Genomic DNA, 12,732 nt, shown 5'->3' on the forward strand with positions numbered 1-12,732 from the left:
TTATGAAATGAATTGCTCTAAATATTTTTGCACATGTCTTTGGTGGGCATATATGTCTCAGTAATTTTTTAAACTCTTCTTTACTGATATTAATATCAGTATTCTATATTACTATCAGTAATACCAGTATTTTTATTAGTATTTGTGTGCTATATGTTTCTTTTTCAAACTCTTCTTTGATATTAATATCAGTATTCTATATTGCAATCAGTAATGCTGGTGTTCTTTTGGTTAGTATTTATGTGCTGTAGCTTTTTATCCTAAATGAGTCCTTAAATGACTATCTCTTGTAAACTGCATTTAATTGTCTTTTTACCAAAAAACAATATTAATCTTTTATTTGGATTGTTTAATTCATTTATATTCAATGTTATTAGTGATATAGCTGTGATGCAGGGCAGACAAGCCTCAAAGTGGAGTTTACCTGTGATGGTTCTTGGCTTTGCCCAGGAAAGAATTCATGGGCAAGTTAGAGGTGGAAGAAAGCAGCTTTATTGAAGACACATTGTTACAGCTCTAGGACTGCTCCTGCAGAGCAGGGCTACCCTGTAGGCAGAGAGTAGCAGCTTAGGGCAGTTTTACAGTCACTTTTAATGGCATGCAGATTAAAAGGTATTGTATGCAGAAATTTCCAGGGAAGGGGTAGTAACTTTGGGTCATTGCCATGGAAAGGGGCGGCAACTCCCAGGTGTTCCCATGGCGATAGTAAATTGACATGGCTCGCTGGCGGTTGAGTCTCATTGAAAGCTGCTTCCACCAGGGCACTAATTTAACTAGTCCTCAAGTTGGTCTGGTGTCTGAGCCCCACCTCTGGAGTTGAGTCCTGCCTCCTACTTCAGTTGGGTTTTTAAAATTATCTTTCGATTTGCTTTTTATTTGCCCCAGGTATTCCTTGTTTCTCTGTTCCCTTTTTCTTGCCTTATTTTGGAATTATGAGATATTTTTACAATTTAATTCTTTTCTCTTACATTAAGGTTTTAGTTATACTTTCTTATACTATTTATTTCATGTATTTTAAGAACTACAGTAATTTCTCCTGTATGAAAAAAGTGAATGGAGGGGTAGGAAATGTTCCTTGTAGCCCTCAATGTTGCAGTTATAACTTTGAGTATTATTTCACCTACAGTTCAGTTCAGTGTGTTCCTTTATCCTGCAGATGGGCTTCTGGATCTAGAGATTTGATCAGACACTGGTTGCACCCCTTTGGCAACACAATAAATGGTGCTGGGTTCTTTCATCAGAGACAAGTAGAAAACATAAAATTCACTCTGTCTTTATGTTAGCAGCTATTGATGCTCAGTGATTAGATCCATTAAGTCTTTGAGGGTTCTAAAATGGTAATATATTAACTCAATTAAAGTGAACCATATATATAAATATATATATTAAAAATATATAAATATATATAAAAAATATATAAATATATAAATATATATATAAAATATATATATATAATATAAATATATATAAATATATATAAAAATATATATAAATATATAAATATATATAAATATATATAAATATGTATAAATATATATAAATATATATAAATATATATAAATATATATAAATATATATATAAATTATATATATATATTTTTTGAGAAGGGGTCTCACTCCATCACCTAGGCTTGAGTGCAGTGGTGCCATCTTGGCTCACTGCAACTTCCACCTCCCGGGTTCAAGCAATTCTTATGCCTCAGCCCCCTGAGTAGCTGGGACCACAGGTGCATGCCACCACACTTGGCTAATTTTTATATTTTTTGTTAGAGACAGGGTTTCACTGTGTTGACCAGGCTGGTCTCAAACTCCTGGCTGCTTTGGCCTCTGTAAGTGCTGGGATTACAGACATGAGCCACCATGCCCAGCCTGTAAATACTTTTGTAGCCATGTCAGAAAAGTTTAAAGAAACTTGTAAAATTAATTCTAGTATATTATATACATATTTCATTAACTCAACACCTCACAAAATACTATCATTTCAACATGTAATCAATGTAAAATTGTTAATGAAATATTTTCTTTATTTTTATTAAATCTTTGAAATCTGTTGTGTTCTTTTGCATATGCCCTCTCTGTTTTTCCCCTATGTGTTACAGTTGTACTATTACTACATTGACAGAGCACATAGCCATTACATTAAATACTCTTAAATTCTCAATCTTATTTACACCACTAGCTTCATATTTAATGCTCATCACCAGTCTTTTTGTTGATCTTTCTCTAGTCATTTTGGTTGTCTGAAGCATGTTTTCTAGATATATCTTGGTGTAGGTCATTCTGTTTCAATATTTTGGGGTATACAGTGTGAAGTTTTAAAGTGTAGTTTCAAAAATTTAAAAATACTTTAATTTGCAAGAGATTTTTTTTTAATTGTTGCTTTTAGTTTAGTATTTAGTTCCTTTGCTTTGGTTGTCTTCTTTAGGTCACTTATTATCTGTAAGAGGATTCTCTTTGCCTACATTCAAAATGTGCCACTTTCAGAACCATTTTATTTCTTTCATTTCTTTTTGATTCTGAAATTTCTTTTTACTGCATATTTCTCTGAAGCCACTATTTCTGTGTACATTCGTTTTTGTGTTTGATCTTTATTTCAAAAGCTTTTTAAAATTTCTAATTTCTTCTTGAGTTCTGTCACCTAATTTCTGAGTTTTTCTAATTTATTTCATATATTGTATCATTTTATTAATACACTTTAACTAATTTTGGAATGTATGCTGCCATTTTAATCTATATTTGAGCATATTTTTGTGGCATAATTTTATTGCCTGAAGGATGTTATTCTGCTTCATAGTCTCTGTTAAAATTTTAGTTTAATCTTATTTTTAAATAGACAGATAAATTTGTCTATATGTAATCATGTACAACATGAGAGTCGCTATAAGACAATATGAAGCAAATTAACATATGTGAGGTAATGCATATGATAGCAGTAGTGGCCCATCTGGAGTGGCTACTGCCATTACGCCAGCTGCAGTGGAAAGGTGTGGCTAGGGCTGCACATGCCATAGAGCCAGTGGGAGCCAGGAAAAAGTAGGAGCCCTGTCCCTTCCAAGTTGGTGGGGCAGGAGCTCCCAGGGGTCAGCTACAGGCCTCCCTGTGCTCTTGGGGGTTCTGGGAGCAGGCAGATGCCCGGCTGTCCTGGACACAGCTGCAGCCTTCCAAGTTGTGGCTGCAGACCCGGGTCTCTTGCTCCACAGAGCAGGACCCCTGATCCTGGGAGCAGTGGCAGCTACCCAAACTGTGGTTGCAGACCCAAGCATCGTTGCACTGTGGGGGGCCTGGGAAGGCCTCCCTTGCCCTCACAGGCTCAGAAATGCCTGCTCCCACTGTCTGCCTTCTCCCTGCTGTCAGCACCTACTTTGATCTTGGAGCAAAGTTGGGGCTGAGCCCAGATGCTGTCACAGCCCATCTGGGTGTGCACATGGTCAAGGAGTGCTGACGTGACAGCCCCCTGCTGCCTTGGCCCCTTCTGGACTTTGGGTGCTGATGAGCATAGGAGGGAAGCTGATGGAGGAACTGAGGGTAGCTTGGTGCTGGCCTGCAGGCACCCCTTGGCACCTATAGCCTGGGGGCCATGAATGGCAGCAGGAGGTAGACAGGGTCCTGGCTGGAAAAGGGAAATGAGGCCCCACCTTCAGACAATGGAGGGCCTGAAGGCTGGGGGCCAGGCTGCCAGTCCTGCAGACAAGAGTGGGAACTTGTGGTGCCTTTTCCGGGCCACCTATGGCTACCCATGGACCAATCGGCACATACTTTCTCTCCTCTGAGGCCCATAAAAGCCCTGGGCTCAGCCAGAACTAAGCAGATATCTGGATGACCAGCTGCAGAGAAGAGCTACTCATTCCAGGGCCTCCTCTCTGCTGAGAGCAGCAGACATCAGGACAACCAGCTGCAGAGAGGAGCTACCCACTCCAGGGCCTCCTTTCTGATGAGAGCTGCAGAGACAATGGGACAACCTGTCTGCAGAGAAAAGGTACCCACTCCAAGGCTTCCTCTGAGCTATTCTGACACTCAGTAAAGCTCCTCTTTGCCTTGCTCACTCTCTGCTTGTCTATGTACCTCATTCTTCCTGTATGCAGGACAAGAACTCAGGACCTACAGAATGGCAGGGCTGAAAGAGCTGTGACACAAACAGCTGAAACATGCCCCTTGGTTGCCACATTGCAGGTGAAGAGGAGAGAAGAGCTTTGGCCCTTTGGTGAGCCCAGACCTGGGAGCTCCCTGAGCCAGGGTTGTGACTCTCTCTTTGGGGCCCTGCAGTTCCTGGAGTCTCCAAGCTTCTGGGCATCACCACATTCCCTGGTGGCAGCTGTGGAAGCTGCTTGTGGTGCACCTGGTCCAGCCACAGCCTCACAGAGAGCTGGCACCCATGCTGGCACCTAGAGCTGCATGCCCTGCTGTAGCTGCCAGTGTGCCTGACTGTGAACCGTGGTCAGACACCATGCTCACTCACTCACACTACCCCTCACTGCTCCCTGCCTGGCTCACCCTTGGCAGGCATGGGATCCAGACTGGTAGCATGAGCCGAATGCAGCCTGCCAGGCCAAGTGGGCAGAACAAGCCCAGCAGGCCCAAGCAAAACTTAGGGAAACACACCACCAGCCACAGAGGTTTCCAGCCAGAAAGGTGACACCTCAAGGATCCTTCAAACATACACATTAATTTGCGTCGTATTATCTTATAATGACTTTCTGTAAATACAGAACTTGGTACTTTCCCCTTTCTCATAGTTAGGAATATTTAGTTTCCCTGAAATCATAGAAAAAGGCTTGGTGCAGATAGCTTTCTGAGATTTCTTGGTTTTGTTCTTCTCCCTGACTTTTATCCAAACCTTCACATTCTTCATTTCAGGTGTCTCTGTGCTGCTCGTTTTTATTTCTCTCAGAAGTTTCTTCTCAGTATGAGGACTTGTCTTTGATGGAAGCCCTAATGGGTTATTTTTGAGGGTTCATAGAGTCCAAAGTGCAAAAGACTCTTATGCTTAATTGTAGGGTTGTTAGTTTCACCCTCTATGGGACTGGGCAAAATTCTTCACAGTTTTATATTTTGTGTTGATTTGGCTCACTGCAGTTTCCAGTGAATCTTTGCTTGGTATTTGGCGGTTATCCTAATCTGAGGTCCCCATAAGATATCCCATTTCTTTCTCTGCTTTTTCCTCTGCAGATGCCGGTAACACATACATTGTGTGACTGTTGGTGGTTTGTCCTCATCCACTTTTATTTTGAGGTTAATGGGAATACTTTGTCATTTAGTTTTGTTGCAAATGTCCATTGGTTTTGGTTTTGCCATCTGTTTTAATGTGAGGATCTTGGAAGGTGGAAAAACTATGCTGCCACCACAGCTGCCATCTTTCCATAATGCAATCCTCTGTTTTAAATCAGTTTCCAAATTATCCAAACCCCAACAACAAGCATTTGATTGGCATCCGACTAGGCCATTTTGGGGCTCTCTGTAGGGAAAGGTAGGATGGATTTGAATTTTAGGTACAGTGTACATAGAGTCCCGCTTTTAACTGTCCATCCTCTAGGCTAGGAAAGCATGTGCAGGATTGTAGCCAGCTGATTTCCATCTCTGCTGAACACTGATTGAAACTAACCTGAACACAGGCTTGGCCTGGAAATAAACTTTAACAAGAAAGAAAGGGAAACTCAACTTTATCTAGAAAATCAGAACTGAAATCCTGATGATGCACTTACTCTTTCTTTGACTTTGAGGGTGTCATTTATAGTCCTCCAAATGAAGAAACTTAGTTTATTTCTCCATTTCAAAAAACACTGTCTTTACTTGGCTAGAAACATTGGGGGAAAGAACAAAAGATACATTGTTTTAGAAAGCTCCTTTAAAACCAGCAAATCATTTTCACATTTATATTACTTTTGTAAAGTCTTTTTAAAATATTACATCTATGGAGTTATAAAAACCAATTGTAAATCCCCTTTGGCCTTAGAGCTACATGTCATTTTTTAGAACTATATCAGTAGGCCTTGAAGTGAAAATGAAAAAGAAAGGTTAATAATTACATTAGTGAGCACATTGATATATAGTTTAAATTAATGTCTTTTGAAAGGGCTAAAATAAAGTGGCACCATTAAGACATTTGAGGATGCTCTGACAAAGACTTTATTATACACAAAGAATAGCCTAGTTATTATTATTTTTAATGCAGTCCGCCTTCTTGATGACATTGGAAAATTTGGGCTTTTCTACTTTTAGTGTGTCTGGATACCCTTGGACCACATGACAATCTTCCTTGTATGCTTCAGGTATTGTTTTGGCTGAGTGTGAAACCAGGTGACTGAAACCCCTTCTAAGATTCTACTATTTCAGTCGGCAACAGTGTGAATTTTCAGAGAGTCGTATGATACTGTAGTCACCGTACTCTCCAAGTCAACTATATAAAGAATAGGGTATAAGAATCGGTGGAATAGAAAATCTCAGGCGACCATGATTTTTACATTAATTTTTAATACTGATTTGGGAGGAGAGGCAGGGGTAGAATTGGAACACAGTGCACCTGTACCCTGGGCTAGAGCTAAAAGCCGTGTACATGGATCAACTGGGAAATAGATAATTACTCAGAAGTTGAACATAGAAGCATATAGTGCTTTTGAAACCAATGAGACCATGAGGTTTAAGCTAGGTAGTATAATTGTGTTCTGTGCCATTTAAAATAAAGTCCTGAGTCCTCATGTGACATCCAAGTGTGTAGAAATATCCAGAGCAGCATTCTGCAAGGATTTTTCCTTTAAACAATGGTTCTACAAAATGCCCTCTGAAAAAGTAAATCATGCAGTTAAATAGTGGAAAACAATGGATATTATATACTCCTTTTGAAGAGTTGACTAAATGGTAGCACATAAAAATAGCTGAAAAATATTAAAGTTAAGAAGCATTAAAAAGTCAGGAAACAACAGGTGCTAGAGAGGATGTGGAGAAATAGGAACACTTTTACATTGTTGGTGGGACTGTAAACTAGTTCAACCCTTGTGGAAGTCAGTGTGGCGATTCCTCAGGGATCTACAACTAGAAATTCCATTCGACCCAGCCATCCCATTACTGGGTATATACCCAAAGGACTATAAATCATGCTGCTATAAAGACACATGCACATGTAAGTTTATTGCAGCACTATTCACAATAGCAAAGACTTGGAACCAACCCAAATGTCCAACAATGATAGACTGGATTAAGAAAATGTGGCACATATACACCATGGAATACTATGTAGCCATAAAAAATGATGAGTTCATGTCCTTTGTAGGGATATGGATGAAATTGGAAATCATCATTCTCAGTAAACTATCGCAAGAACAAAAAACCAAACACCGCATATTCTCACTCATAGGTGGGAATTGAACAATGAGAACACATGGACACAGGAAGGGGAACATCACACTTCGGGGACTGTTGTGGGGTGGGGGGAGGGGGGAGGGATAGCACTGGGAGATATACCTAATGCTAGATGACGAGTTAGTGGGTGCAGCGCACCAGCATGGCACATGTATACATATGTAACTTACCTGCACATTGCGCACATGTACCATAAAACCTAAAGTATAATAATAATAATAATAATTTAAAAATTCAGAAACAGCAGCAAAAAAAAAAAAAGAAGCCTACATATCCGTCTATAATCTAGTGTTTCCCGATGATACCCACTTGCTCTCATTTTTTTTTCTTCAAAAGACTATTAAAACATTAGAGAAAACTGGATATCTGAGGAGAACCTAACATCTTTTGAATATGATGGTGTGGACTGAAAGTTTGTGGGAATAAAGTGGTCAATGGATTCATATCCAGTCTTTAAGCAATTCTAATGATACTTAGTGCCTAAAATTGTATAATCAAGCATGAAAAGTATAATTTCCAATTATGTTAGTGGATCCAAGAAAGAACTAGAACCTCTGCTGAAAAACATGCAAAGACAAGCTAGTAAAACATAAGAAAAGAAGTTGTAGATATTGGAAATAGAATAGTGTGATGTTTTAGACTTAGAGATCTATGCAAAGAATTAATGAGTTTAGAAGAAACAGGCTAAACAAATATTGCAAACAAACAAATGTTTGATCAATGTAGCTGTTCTTCATAATTCCTTCTGCCTTTGCCACATCTTTAATGAGGGCTGAACATATCTAGTCACTTTTCTAGTCTCACTTGCAGCTATGGGTGGCCATGTAACTAAGTACTTGTTAGTAATATGTAGGGGGGAATAGGGAAATTTGTGAAAAACATCTTCTTATTCAGCAACAAGGAGAAATCTAACTTTTGGCAAGTATTCTCAGTCCTGCATTCTTTCTTTGCATGAGTCTTGCTACCAGAAGCCTAAGGACAAATGGTAGTAGAGTCTGTGTTCTTGAGTGGCTGAACCAATTATGAGTACTGCCTAATTATGGACTTTTATAATAAAAAGAAACTCTATTTGTTTAATTCATTGTTGGCTGAGTTTTTGTTGATAGAAGCCAAACACACCCAAGTTTATATAGTAAATGTGTTCTAAAGGGCATAAATATCAGGATATTTTGTGAGCCCTACTATTCCAAAGACATGCAGTTCTCAAGTCCTAATAAGGTTATAGAGTCACCAAGTATTTATTAAATGAGTATTATATATCTATCACCATGCTAGTACTATAAAAGAAATACGAAACTGTCCCCACCTTGTAGAAACTTACATATAAAAGGGATGACAGGATTTAAATAAATAAAATGGCTAGAGAATACCTGGGGCATAAATAGTCAAAATACATAGATGCGTGTTAAAAACTATGAGTAGCATAATAATTTAGATAAGGGAGAGAACAATGATTGCCTGGATCAAAAAGACAACAAGAAAAATCATGGTATTTTTATTTCTTTTGCACAGTGACTGGTGCATAATAGATATTCAATAAAATTTCATAAAATTAAAATATGACTTTAACAATCTTGAAGGAAGTACAGGATATGGATGACATTTAGAAGCATGAAAACTTTCCTGTAGGGTATATATATATATATATATTTTCCTGTAGGGTATATATATATATATATATATTTTCCTGTAGGGTATATATATATATATATTTTTTTCCTGTAGGGTATATATATATATATATTTTCCTGTAGGGTATATGTGTATATATATATATTTTCCTGTAGGGTATATATATATATATATATATATATATTTTCCTGTAGGGTATATATATATACACATACATATATATGTGTGTATATATACACACACATATATATACACATATATATATGTGTGTGTATATATACATATATTTTCCTGTAGGGTGTATATATATATATATTTTCCTGTAGGGGGTATATATATATATATATATATATATATATATATATTTTCCTGTAGGGTGTGTGTGTGTGTGTGTGTGTGTGTGTATATATATATATATATATATATATATATTTATTTATTTTCCTGTAGGGTGTGTGTGTGTGTGTGTATATATATATATATATATATATATATATATATATATATATATATATTTTCCTGTAGGGTATATATATCTATCTATCTATCTATATATATATATATATTCTCCTGTAGGGTGTGTGTATATATATATATATATATATATATATATATTTTCCTGTAGGGTATATATATATATATATTTGCATGCATGTGTGGAAGGATGAGTGTGAATGTGTACAAGAATGAGATTAAAAAAATTAACAATGAGCAATGACTAGAAGAAATGACCTAGTGCATGCTCAAGAAAGTGAAAGTTTGAGCTCTGGGAGTTCCTGAACAGCAGGCAGAGCTTGTATCTGGAACAAAAAGAAAGCATTGAGAATTCCTGGGCTAACTGAATGGTACCATAAATGTAGAGTTCTAGCAAGACTAATGTGGTTGTAACATGCAGAATATATTGGCAGAGAAAAACTAGATTAACAGTGAGTGCTTTTACAAGAGTGCTGACAACAGGATTGTAGGATTATGAATTTATCTGGGAGATGTTATCAAAAAACACTTTCTCCTCCCTTGCCTTCTTTCCCTCTGTCATATTCTCTCTGACTCTGGTTAAATACAACCTTTCTCCTATTCCATTCACTTAGCACTACTTGGAAATCTCTGTATATTTTCTTAGTCAATTTATACTCTCACTTTTCTAGACTATTTTCCATCTTCTCTCTTCCGAATCCTCCAACACCCCATCCCTCATCTTCACTTCCACTTTATCTTCACTGAGGAAATAAAAGCCAAATGAAGACAACCTTCACATGCTTCTAGAAGTCTACCATTTCTATCTTTTCTGAGCCCATATACTCTGCCTTCCATATATTCTGGTCAGGCTGGTCTCAAACTCCTGGCTTTAAGCAATCCCCCCACCTCCACCTCCCAAAGAATTGGGATTATAGGCATGAGCCACTGTGCCCAGCCTTGCCCTCCCAATATTTAACTTTGCATGTATTGTCTCTTCTCCTGTTTAAATCAACACTTCCCCTCATGCACTAGATCAGCACTAAAGTACAACCGTGAACCATTGCTGGTCATGGACTAGTAAACTGTTACTAGTCTGTGATGAGACAGTACAGAAATGGAGAATAAATGTATAGAAACTTGACAGAGTTGATTTTATGTCTGTTGAATCTTAAACTACAGGTTCTATTCCTTTTGAGGACTTCTCTCCTACAATGACTTCGTCTCCTATAACATAAAATTTTTAAAAAATTTGTATCATTACCGTCACTACAAAAATAGGCTGTAAAAGCTCCCGTCTTAAAATAAACTTGCTTTGATCTATCATTCTCCTTCAGTTCCTACTCTATTTCTCTTCTCTTTTTACAGCAAAACTAACAAAAAGAGTTGTCTATTCTCACTGTCTTTCACATACTTTCTTCTTATTCTCTTTGCATGATTCTGACTTTTATCTATACCACTCCAAAATACCTGACTTTGTCAAGCTCACCAGCAATCTTCACATGGCCAGATCTCATGTGTAATTCTTTATCTCAGCATTTGGCACAGCTCTTCAGTCTTCCTCCTTGAAACTCTGCCTGTGTTTGCTGGGGCAGTACTCTTTTTTTGTTTCCTTGCCACACTGGGCACTTCTTTTCAGTCTCATTTAATGGACCATCCTTACCTTTCTCTAAATGCATCGGGTCTCAATCCTTGAAATTTTTCTAACCTACACTCATTTCATAGGTTATCTGATCTGGTTTCATAGCTTTAATGACCATCTCTAATCTACTGAAACTCCATGTCCAACTTCCTTATTATTGCTAGATCCCATTGATAAGGTCTCTGCATTTTGAATTCCATATTCAAATACCCAATTGCCTACTCAAGTTCTCTGTTTGAATATCAAATTGGCATTTCAAACTTAAAATGTCTAAACTATGCTTCTTAATTGTCTCCTAAAACCTTTCCTTTTACAATTTTCCCTATCTCAACAAATGGCAATCCCATCCTCCCAGTTGGTTGGATTAAAGTATCTGGAGTTATCCTCATGCCTCTCATTTTCTTAAACTCTGCATCCAATTTATCAACAAATACTGTTGGCTTTACCTTCAAATCATATTTCAAGTCTCCCCATTTTCCTCTACTTCTGTTAATACAACCCTGCTCCAACTCACCCTTATTTCTCTAATGGACTTCTCCAATGACCTCCAAACTGGTATTCCTGTTTCCACTTTTGCTCTCCTGCAATCTGTTCACCATACAGCAGCAGAGTAATTTCTTTTAAAACTTAAGGCCAAACAAGTTTGTCCTCTGTTTCAGAACTCTCTGCTGATACTCCTCTCACTGAGAATAAAACTTCAGATTACTACATTGGCCCCTGGCTCGACCTGATCTGGCCCCTGCTGCCTACCAGGCTCTCCCCTATTGCACTTTCTTTAGCTTACACCTATGGGGTATCTTGCTGTTCTTTGAATAGCTCAGCAGCCATTGCATTCCTGCCTCAGGGCCTTTGCATTTACTGTTTCTTCTTCTTGAAATTCTTTCTCCAGTTAAATGCATGGCTTACTCCCTCACCTCATCAGTCCTTGGCTCATTTCAATTTATCAGAGAGAGGTTTTATGACCAAGTTTTAGGAAATAACACTGATCTGCCCTGTCTCACTCTCTTATCCCCAGATTCTGTGTTTTATCTTTGTTTTTTGGTGGTTTAAATTTTTTTGTAGAGATGAGGGTTTTGCTTTGCTGCCCAGGCTGGTCTCAAACTCCTGGCCCAAGTAATCCTCCTGCCTCAGCTATATTTTTCTTTAGAGCACTTTACATCCACTTATTAAAACAAGTGTTTCTTTATTGTTTGTTTCTCCCGTTTAGAATTATGACGGATGTTCCTTTGAATTAGTTGGGTCCATGCTTGGTCCTTTTGCCAGTTGGGAAAACTCAGTATCAACCTCACATTCCTCTACTCCCTCTGTCCAGGGTGGCTGTCTATGCCACTGTACACATAACTCTCTCCCACCCACCTGCCCACACATCCCCACTTCTCCTTAGCATCCATTACATTGGCACTCAGTTTTATAACAGAATGTGGGACTTGCAGGGCCTCTGTCAAAGCCCTGCACATCCAAAGTCATTTAGTGAAGGAATCCATTATGATCGGCACTTGCAGAGATAAATCCCCCGTGATGGAGGCAGCTCACTCACACAGAGCAGTGGCCACAGCTCTCTTCCTAATGGCATTCTGCTCTGCCTGGCAGGCAACCTGATGTGCACTCTCCCCCTCTGGAAAAACAACAAATCACATAGAAACATCCAACAA

General features: G+C 38.3%; 1 protein-coding gene across 5 annotated transcripts in view; it reads right to left on the reverse strand.

Moving 5' to 3' along the window:
* The window catches only part of NAA11 (N-alpha-acetyltransferase 11, NatA catalytic subunit), a 96,040-nt gene that overhangs the window by 26,022 nt on the left and 57,286 nt on the right, over positions 1-12,732 (reverse strand). For 3 of the 5 annotated variants that reach the window (XR_008524586.2, XR_008524588.2, XR_010139733.1), the window contains exon 3: positions 5,700-5,791. The exons of the other annotated variants lie outside the window; for them this stretch is intronic. The gene's annotated coding sequence lies outside the window, so the exon portion shown is untranslated. The remainder of the gene's footprint in view (positions 1-5,699; positions 5,792-12,732) is intronic. 5 annotated transcript variants of the gene reach the window in all.

The sequence above is a fragment of the Pongo abelii genome, chromosome 3 (genome assembly GCF_028885655.2).
Source record: "Pongo abelii isolate AG06213 chromosome 3, NHGRI_mPonAbe1-v2.0_pri, whole genome shotgun sequence".
Classification (NCBI taxonomy): Eukaryota; Metazoa; Chordata; class Mammalia; order Primates; family Hominidae; genus Pongo; species Pongo abelii.